At 43.2% G+C, this 11,488-nt stretch overlaps 1 protein-coding gene and 1 pseudogene across 2 annotated transcripts in view; both read right to left on the bottom strand.

Annotated features, from left to right (window-relative positions):
* Nucleotides 1-375: 375 nt before the first annotated feature.
* On the bottom strand, nucleotides 376-3,155 carry LOC310729697 (phospholipid phosphatase-related protein type 3 pseudogene; annotated as a pseudogene). The gene has a single exon. The product of its transcript is annotated as a phospholipid phosphatase-related protein type 3 pseudogene (transcript).
* The window catches only part of LOC310729670 (phospholipid phosphatase-related protein type 3-like), a 26,754-nt gene continuing 15,641 nt past the window's right edge, over nucleotides 376-11,488 (bottom strand). Inside the window, exon 7 of the mRNA XM_083548129.1 lies at nucleotides 376-3,128. The gene's annotated coding sequence lies outside the window, so the exon portion shown is untranslated. The remainder of the gene's footprint in view (nucleotides 3,129-11,488) is intronic.

Below are 11,488 nucleotides of genomic sequence, written 5' to 3' on the forward strand. Positions count from 1 at the left end.
TGTACAGTAGCAAGCTGGATAAAATGAAACCATTACTACATAAAAGCTGGATAAATAGACATGATTATTAGCAGGCTTACAGTAACATCAATACTGACTCACATAGCTAACAGCTAGCTGCTAATCACTTACAGTGTGATTGAGTTACAGTATGTTGTGTGTGAAGGTGTATTTCGTTCACCTGTGTTTCCCCTTCTGAGAACTTCTTGGACATGGTTCTCATTGCAGAACGCATGCTGTGATTTTTTTCTCCAAAATAAATAAAGTCTCCAAACTTCACCTTCTTCCTGAACAGGTCTTTGATGTGTCTGACGAAGGATGAAAGGAGTGAATCTTTGCTTCATTTCTACAAATCAGTTTGAAATGTTCAGAGTGTAAGCGTAAGAATTCAATTTTATTTTAGCAAAAAAGTTGTTAAGAAAGAAGCCTCTGTTGCTGCTATACAGTAGAACAGACCTACAGTCTGTCCACAAACTAACACACACATAAATAAAATGTCATGCAACACACCCTCATGAAAACAAGCAACACTTCAACAGGTAAGTATAAAAACACTCAGACATGGCTCAGGCAAGGCCCAGACGAGACCCAGACGAGACCCAGACGAGGCCCAGACTAGGCTCAGTTTGATGCTCAGACGAGGTACAGATGATGTCCAGACGAGACCCAGTCGAGGCCCAGACGAGGTTTTAGACGAGGCCCAGACGAGGTCTCAGACGAGGCTCAGATGAGGCCGAGTCGAGTCCCAGACGAGGTCTCAGACGAGGCTCAGATTGCCTCCAAAACACAAAACGTCTTGTATTTTAAAAACTCGAAATACATTAGGATAATGAAGAGGAACTTTTTACAATTTTTCCTCGTATAAAACTCAGAAGGTCTTTTTCACATTTAAAAAAAATTTAAGTCCATGATGCTGGAAACAGTGAAGTCCTGATTTTTTTGTTTTTGAGTTAATTAAAGTTTGGTTGGTTGCATAATCCACTCGAATCAATTTATTACAATCTCATCTTCTTGCTGGTTCGGATATCGAGTCTGATTGCTCAACTTTTACTCTTTCACATCATCATCATCATCATCATCATCATGACACACAGATCAGTCTAATTTTAACACACCACCAGTCTTACCAACATATAAATATTGAATAATTGATAGTTGTGTAAGTGTTTTGAACTCACTGATGTGAACTGATCACCTCTAAGCCCCGCCCCCTTTGTTTATCCCCTTTATCTTGTCGCAACTGTTCAATGCCACTATTTTGAGTTTAACTTTTTTTTCTGAAACGTGATGTACAATCACCGAATATCCCCCCCCACCTACCCACACACACACACACACACACACACACACACACACACACACACACACACACACACACAAACAGTTCCTTAATAATACTAGATGACAATAATAAAAATGATATTTCCAAAAAGTGTCTTGCAGGGTCAGCCAAAGGTAAGACATTTCTGTCCTACATAAAACACATGACAGAGTCACATGAACACCTTCTGCTAGCAGAAAAGAATCCAATGTTAACACCCTGATCTAGGTGAAGATTTGCTTTCTGCCCCGTCCCCAGTTTCCTCCTCCCCCTGAAGATAAATGATGAATTGAAACGGAACCCCAATTTGTACAAACAATAGAAAGACACATCGTCTTCTCGTTAAATAACCACCATCTTGGATCTGAAAGTTCTTACCTCCTTTATGACAGCTAGGAAAATCAGGAATACCCCCCCTCCCCCCTAAAAAAAAAAACAGAGATCTATTTCACAATGAACTCCATCAGCTATAAAAAAAAAACATTTCCTCAAATTTTTTTTTCCTTCTTCAAAGATTTGACTTTCATTTGCTGGTACACTTTCTGCCCCCAGATTAGACTCTGGGTTTGAGTCTCACCCATACTGAAGTTTTTTATTTTTAAATATTTGCGTCATTAAGTCGTTGTTCCAAATGCAAGTTCTTGAAGAAATGATCCGGTTCGGGGTGCGGCTGCCCGGGATCCCATTCCTGAGCGTGTACAGAAGGTTTTTGGTGGAACTGTGGCACCAGATCTGGATGTGGTGGAGGTTCTGAGCCAAATGAGTCCGTTTTGGCAGCTCGGAACTCCTTCCTGGGCATGGTCCGACTGGTTTCTTGGACTTCTGTGCTCCCGTTAGTACTGCTCCTCCAATCCCAGGTGTTGGAGCTTACTGAGGAAAGGCGGACTACAGGATGATGAGGGGCGTGAGCATCAATGGTGACGATACTGCATGAATCTCGTTCAGATGGCATGCGGAAATACGGGGACTCGGTGCTCGAGGAAACACTTGAAGTAGCACAAGAAGAGGCTGTTTCAGAAGACTTTGGAGTGGTTGTGACCTGCATGACCAGCGGCTTGTTTGGGAGTCGAGGTGGCTCTGGTGTTGTTACCGGTACTGGACCTTTTTCCATCATAGAAAGCCATTTAGCTCTAGTCGTGGCACTTTTAGGAGATACAGGAGGAGGCTTGGCAGCTTCTTCTGGGATGTGAACCAATGGTGGTGCACCAGGTCTTTGGGAAATTGAGACTCTGGTGGCTGCTGCAGCTGCCTGAACACTGGGATACAAGGAAGTGGGCAAGTCCATGTCTAAGGTCTCCTTGAACTCTTCATTTGTTTCTTCTACAACATCTATAGAGCTGCCGTGCAGGCCGTCCTCCCTCAAGCTCAATGTCCGCATTTCCAGAGATTTCTGCTTCCACTCGGACACCAGCTGTTTGGATGAAGGTACGTGGAGGGTCATGTGTCTCTGAGCAGGTTCTTCCATGCCGTTTACATTAGCGCTTGCTCTGGGCAGTGTGTTGCTAAATGTCAGCATGGTTTCTTTCCCCATCGGGTTCCTGGGTGCCAGGAGCTCCACGTCAGCGCTGGCTCGCTTTAAACTTCCCATCGAAGCTTTTTCACGACGGACTTTACGGTTCATTCCTGCTGCCTCCACTGGAGCGACGAGCTCGTCATTGCTCTCAGAAGCATGAGCTTTCTGGTAGACAGAGTCATGACCGCGTTGCGTTAAAGCATGAAGAGCATCTTTCTGAGGTGGAGGAGGTTTTTTCAGTATCCGAGGAGATGATTCCACCGAGGACTTGAAGTTTCCAACAGCGTAAAGTGCCTGAGAAGAGAGAAATGTTCTGCTTATTACAAAATAATTAGTGAGAGACCATCATTACTTGATAAATGTACTGAGAAAAAAAGTTCAAATTGAGTCCAAACATCTGGCATTATTTATTTATTTATTTATTTATTTATTTATTTATTTATTTATTTATTTATTATTAATACAAAAGCTAAAAATACAAGATAAAGCAAATTAAAATAAGAATCATCTATTATATTAATTATATTTGCAATTTATAATAAAAAACAAATATATCTACACTATTTAACCAAAAGTATGTGGACACCTGACCATAAGCTCTATGTGCTTTTTGAACATCTCATTTCACATTTATTCCCTGTTTCCTGTTATAATGAGCTCCATTGTTCTGGAAAGATGTTCAACTAGATGTTGTGGAGATTCATTCAGCTACAAGGATGTTAGTAAAGTCAGGTCCTGATGTAGGTGAGAAGGTGAGGAGGTTCCTGGGGTTCCTGAGATCTTCATGGAGCTGCTTTGTGCACAGGGGCATTGTCATGCTGAAACAGGTTTGGGTCTCCTAGTTCAAGTGAAGAAACAAATTCATGCTTGTGTATACAAAGGCGTCTGATACAATTGTCTCTCCAACTTTGTGCAACAGTTTGGGTAAAAACCTCATGTGTGTGGAAAAGTCGGGTGTCTGAGTAATTTTGGCGTTTGAGCTGCAGTCAGTCATCCCTGTTTATCACGGTAGTTACGTGTCAAAACCGAAAGCAAACAACGAATTTCCCCCATAAACGTACGTCACCTCAAAAATGACTATTTCTATTGTTTAAGCAGTAAATCCTCCTCCCACACTCTTCAAACACACAGAAAACATTTGTGGGAATACGGCGAGATGAATTTTGTGTAAATTCATAGAAAGATCACATTTATAGTGAGTTCTGTACAGTACTGTAGCGTAGCCAATGCGTAGTTTCTCTGCTTGTTTATTGGTTGAAGTGTCCAATGACGTCAAAAAAGGGGCGGGGCTAGATACATGTCACTGCATTCTTTATTTTCATTAGCTAGATCTTCAACTCCGCCCTTTTTGACATCAGATGAAACTACAACCAATAAATAAGTGGAAAACTACGGTTTCTTGTAATGTTCTCATTTCTTATGATAATCAGCTTCTGCGCTTTCGTAAACACGACAAGCTCTTTGTCTCGGGTAAATATATGATACACTGTACAGTATTTAGGTATACTTTTACTTAATTTATAATTAATAACAATATTTTTATTCATAAATTACCAAATTTCAACATAAAACTTAGATTTTTCACAATAAATCAGGATCATTCGTGAAATACAAAAGTTCTGTGCCAAAATGAAAAATTGTGATAAAGACGGACCGCGAGATGCCCACAGACACCACATTCACACAGACACCACATTCACACAGACACCACATTCACACAGACACCACATTGACACAGACACCACATTCACACCACATTCACACAGACACCACATTCACACAGACACCACATTGACACAGACACCACATTGACACAGACACCACATTCACACAGACACCACATTCACACAGACACCACATTCACACAGACACCACATTCACACCACATTCACACAGACACCACATTTACACAGACACCACATTCACACCACATTCACACAGACACCACAATGACACAGACACCACATTGACACAGACACCACATTCACACAGACACCACATTGACACAGACACCACATTCACACCACATTCACACAGACACCACATTGACACAGACACCACATTGACACAGACACCACATTCACACAGACACCACATTGACACAGACACCACATTGACACAGACACCACATTCACACAGACACCACATTCACACCACATTCACACAGACACCACATTTACACAGACACCACATTCACACCACATTCACACAGACACCACATTCACACCACATTCACACAGACACCACATTCACACAGACACCACATTCACACCACATTCACACAGACACCACATTCACACAGACACCACATTCACACCACATTCACACAGACACCACATTCACACAGACACCACATTCACACCACATTCACACAGACACCACATTCACACAGACACCACATTCACACCACATTCACACAGACACCACATTTACACAGACACCACATTCACACAGACACCACATTCACACCACATTCACACGGACACCACATTCACACAGACACCACATTCACACAGACACCACATTCACACCACATTCACACAGACACCACATTCACACAGACACCACATTCACACAGACACCATATTTACACAGACACCACATTCACACAGACACCACATTCACACAGACACCATATTCACACAGACACCACATTCACACAGACACCACATTCACACAGACACCACATTCACACAGACACCACATTCACACCACATTCACACAGACACCACATTCACACAGACACCACATTCACACAGACACCACATTCACACCACATTCACACAGACACCACATTCACACAGACACCACATTCACACAGACACCACATTCACACAGACACCATATTCACACAGACACCACATTCACACAGACACCACATTCACACAGACACCACATTCACACCACATTCACACAGACACCACATTCACACAGACACCACATTCACACAGACACCACATTCACACAGACACCATATTCACACAGACACCACATTCACACAGACACCACATTCACACAGACACCATATTCACACAGACACCACATTCACACCACATTCACACAGACACCACATTCACACAGACACCACATTCACACAGACACCACATTCACACCACATTCACACAGACACCACATTCACACAGACACCACATTCACACAGACACCACATTCACACAGACACCACATTCACACCACATTCACACAGACACCACATTCACACAGACACCACATTCACACAGACACCATATTCACACAGACACCACATTCACACAGACACCACATTCACACAGACACCACATTCACACCACATTCACACAGACACCATATTTACACCACATTCACACAGACACCACATTCACACCACATTCACACCACATTCACACAGACACCACATTCACACAGACACCACATTCACACAGACACCACATTCACACAGACACCACATTCACACAGACACCACATTTACACAGACACCACATTCACACCACATTCACACAGACACCACATTTACACAGACACCACATTCACACAGACAGCACATTCACACCACATTCACACAGACACCATATTCACACAGACACCACATTCACACAGACACCACATTCACACCACATTCACACAGACACCATATTCACACAGACACCACATTCACACAGACACCACATTCACACCACATTCACACAGACACCATATTCACACAGACACCACATTCACACCACATTCACACAGACACCATATTCACACAGACACCACATTCACACAGACACCACATTCACACAGACACCACATTCACACCACATTCACACAGACACCATATTCACACAGACACCACATTCACACAGACACCACATTCACACAGACACCACATTCACACCACATTCACACAGACACCACATTCACACAGACACCACATTCACACAGACACCACATTCACACAGACACCACATTCACACCACATTCACACAGACACCACATTCACACAGACACCATATTCACACAGACACCACATTCACACAGACACCACATTCACACAGACACCATATTCACACAGACACCACATTCACACCACATTCACACCACATTCACACAGACACCACATTTACACAGACACCACATTCACACAGACACCACATTCACACCACATTCACACAGACACCACATTCACACCACATTCACACAGACACCACATTCACACAGACACATTCACACAGACACCACATTCACACAGACACCACATTCACACCACATTCACACAGACACCACATTCACACAGACACCACATTCACACAGACACCATATTCACACAGACACCACATTCACACAGACACCATATTCACACCACATTCACACAGACACCACATTCACACCACATTCACACCACATTCACACAGACACCACATTCACACAGACACCACATTCACACCACATTCACACCACATTCACACAGACACCACATTCACACAGACACCACATTCACACAGACACCACATTCACACAGACACCACATTTACACAGACACCACATTCACACCACATTCACACAGACACCACATTTACACAGACACCACATTCACACAGACAGCACATTCACACCACATTCACACAGACACGATATTCACACAGACACCACATTCACACAGACACCACATTCACACCACATTCACACAGACACCATATTCACACAGACACCACATTCACACAGACACCACATTCACACCACATTCACACAGACACCACATTCACACAGACACCACATTCACACCACATTCACACAGACACCACATTCACACCACATTCACACCACATTCACACCACATTCACACAGACACCACATTCACACAGACACCACATTCACACAGACACCACATTCACACCACATTCACACAGACACCACATTCACACAGACACCACATTCACACAGACACCATATTCACACAGAAACCACATTCACACAGACACCACATTCACACAGACACCACATTCACACAGACACCACATTCACACCACATTTACACAGACACCATATTCACACAGACACCACATTCACACAGACACCACATTCACACAGACACCACATTCACACCACATTTACACAGACACCATATTCACACAGACACCACATTCACACAGACACCACATTCACACAGACACCATCTTCACACAGACACCACATTCACACAGACACCACATTCACACCACATTCACACAGACACCACATTCACACCACATTCACACAGACACCACATTCACACAGACACCACATTCACACAGACACCATATTCACACAGACACCACATTCACACAGACACCACATTCACACAGACACCACATTCACACAGACACCACATTCACACCACATTCACACAGACACCACATTTACACAGACACCACATTCACACAGACACCACATTCACACCACATTCACACAGACACCATATTCACACAGACACCACATTCACACAGACACCACATTCACACCACATTCACACAGACACCATATTCACACAGACACCACATTCACACAGACACCACATTCACACAGACACCATATTCACACAGACACCACATTCACACAGACACCATATTCACACAGACACCACATTTACACCACATTCACACAGACACCACATTCACACAGACAACACATTCACACAGACACCACATTCACACCACATTCACACAGACACCACATTCACACAGACAACACATTCACACAGACACCACATTCACACCACATTCACACAGACACCACATTCACACAGACACCACATTCACACCACATTCACACAGACACCATATTCACACAGACACCACATTAACACACAGACACCACATTCACACCACATTCACACAGACACCATATTCACACAGACACCACATTCACACAGACACCACATTCACACCACATTCACACAGACACCATATTCACACAGACACCACATTCACACAGACACCACATTCACACCACATTCACACAGACACCATATTCACACAGACACCACATTCACACAGACACCACATTCACACCACATTCACACAGACACCACATTCACACCACATTCACACAGACACCACATTCACACCACATTCACACAGACACCACATTCACACCACATTCACACAGACACCACATTCACACAGACACCACATTCACACAGACACCACATTCACACAGACACCACATTCACACCACATTCACACAGACACCACATTCACACCACATTCACACAGACACCACATTCACACCACATTCACACAGACACCACATTCACACCACATTCACACAGACACCACATTCACACAGACACCACATTCACACAGACACCACATTCACACAGACACCACATTCACACAGACACCACATTCACACCACATTCACACAGACACCACATTCACACCACATTCACACAGACACCACATTCACACCACATTCACACAGACACCACATTCACACCACATTCACACAGACACCATATTCACACAGACACCACATTCACACAGACACCACATTCACACCACATTCACACAGACACCACATTCACACCACATTCACACAGACACCACATTCACACCACATTCACACAGACACCACATTCACACAGACACCACATTCACACCACATTCACACAGACACCATATTCACACAGACACCACATTCACACCACATTCACACAGACACCACATTCACACAGACACCACATTCACACCACATTCACACAGACACCACATTCACACCACATTCACACAGACACCACATTCACACAGACACCACATTCACACAGACACCACATTCACACCACATTCACACAGACACCATATTCACACAGACACCACATTCACACCACATTCACACAGACACCACATTCACACAGACACCACATTCACACCACATTCACACAGACACCACATTCACACCACATTCACACAGACACCACATTCACACCACATTCACACAGACACCACATTCACACAGACACCACATTCACACAGACACCACATTCACACCACATTCACACAGACACCATATTCACACAGACACCACATTCACACAGACACCACATTCACACCACATTCACACAGACACCACATTCACACCACATTCACACAGACACCACATTCACACCACATTCACACAGACACCACTTTCACACAGACACCACATTCACACAGACACCACATTCACACAGACACCACATTCACACCACATTCACACAGACACCACATTCACACAGACAACACATTCACACAGACAGCACATTCACACAGACACCACATTCACACCACATTCACACAGACACCACATTCACACCACATTCACACAGACACCACATTCACACCACATTCACACCACATTCACACAGACACCACATTCACACCACATTCACACAGACACCACATTCACACCACATTCACACAGACACCACATTCACACCAAATTCACACCACATTCACACAGACACCACATTCACACCACATTCACACCACATTCACACAGACACCACATTCACACCACATTCACACAGACACCACATTCACACAGACACCACATTCACACCACATTCACACAGACACCACATTCACACAGACACCACATTCACACCACATTCACACCACATTCACACAGACACCACATTCACACCACATTCACACAGACACCACATTCACACAGACACCACATTCACACCACATTCACACAGACACCTTCTGATTCTAAAGAGAAAAGGGTTTTGTTTTTAAATGTTTGATCTACAGAATTATTAATTTTTGTTGTTTTATGACCTGATTTTAGATTTACCTCGAGGTTTCTCTTTCAACATAAGGCTTTAATCACAACCTTTATCTAGAGTTCTACACAGAACCTTCAGGATTCTCCTACAGGAACAAAGAACGCACAAGATAAATTTCACCTCTTTTTTAGCTTTTTCATTTCAGTGTCTCAGTAACATACCAATAAATAAAAAACATTTACATGTTTACAGATAGGAGGAAAGAGAGAGAGAGAGAGAGAGAGAGAGAGAGAGAGTGAGAGAGAGAGAGAGAGAGAGAGAGGGAGTGAGAGAGAGAGAGAGAGAGAGAGATGTTAAATTGTTCTTGCTGAATTAGAGACTTTTCTCCCTCTTACAGTAAAGAAATGATGAATATAACATGTCTCAGTGAGAACATGCTGAGAAGAAATGGAACAAGAAATAGTGAAGCGCAGAATTTCAGCCAGGAGAAGTAAAAGGAAATGAAGAAGAAAAGGGAGGGGAAAGGGAAGAGAAAGAGAAGGAAAATAAGGGAGAAGGTTAGGAGAAGAAGAATGGAAATAAGGAGAAAGAGAGAAGAAAAAGGAAAAATAAAGTAAAAAAAGAAGGGGGAGGAAAGGAGAAGGAGAAAGAGAAGGAGAAACAGAAGGAGAAAGAGGAGGAGAAGAAGAAAAAGGAGAAAAAGAAAAGAATGAGGAGAATATTGAAAAAGAGAAGGAGAAGGAGGAGGAGCGAGAGAAATAAAACAATCAAACTTTTCCTCCCCACGTGTTGAAGTAGTAGCTTAGTGGTTAAGATCTTCTGATCAGAAGTTCATAAGTTTAAATTCCAGCACACTAAGCTGCACAGAGGCCCTCAACACTATCACAACACACACAATCCATAATTTTCAGAGTCTTTGTGAAAGATA

This window comes from Silurus aristotelis (genome assembly GCF_946808225.1).
Source record: "Silurus aristotelis genome assembly, chromosome: 8".
NCBI classification, from domain to species: Eukaryota; Metazoa; Chordata; class Actinopteri; order Siluriformes; family Siluridae; genus Silurus; species Silurus aristotelis.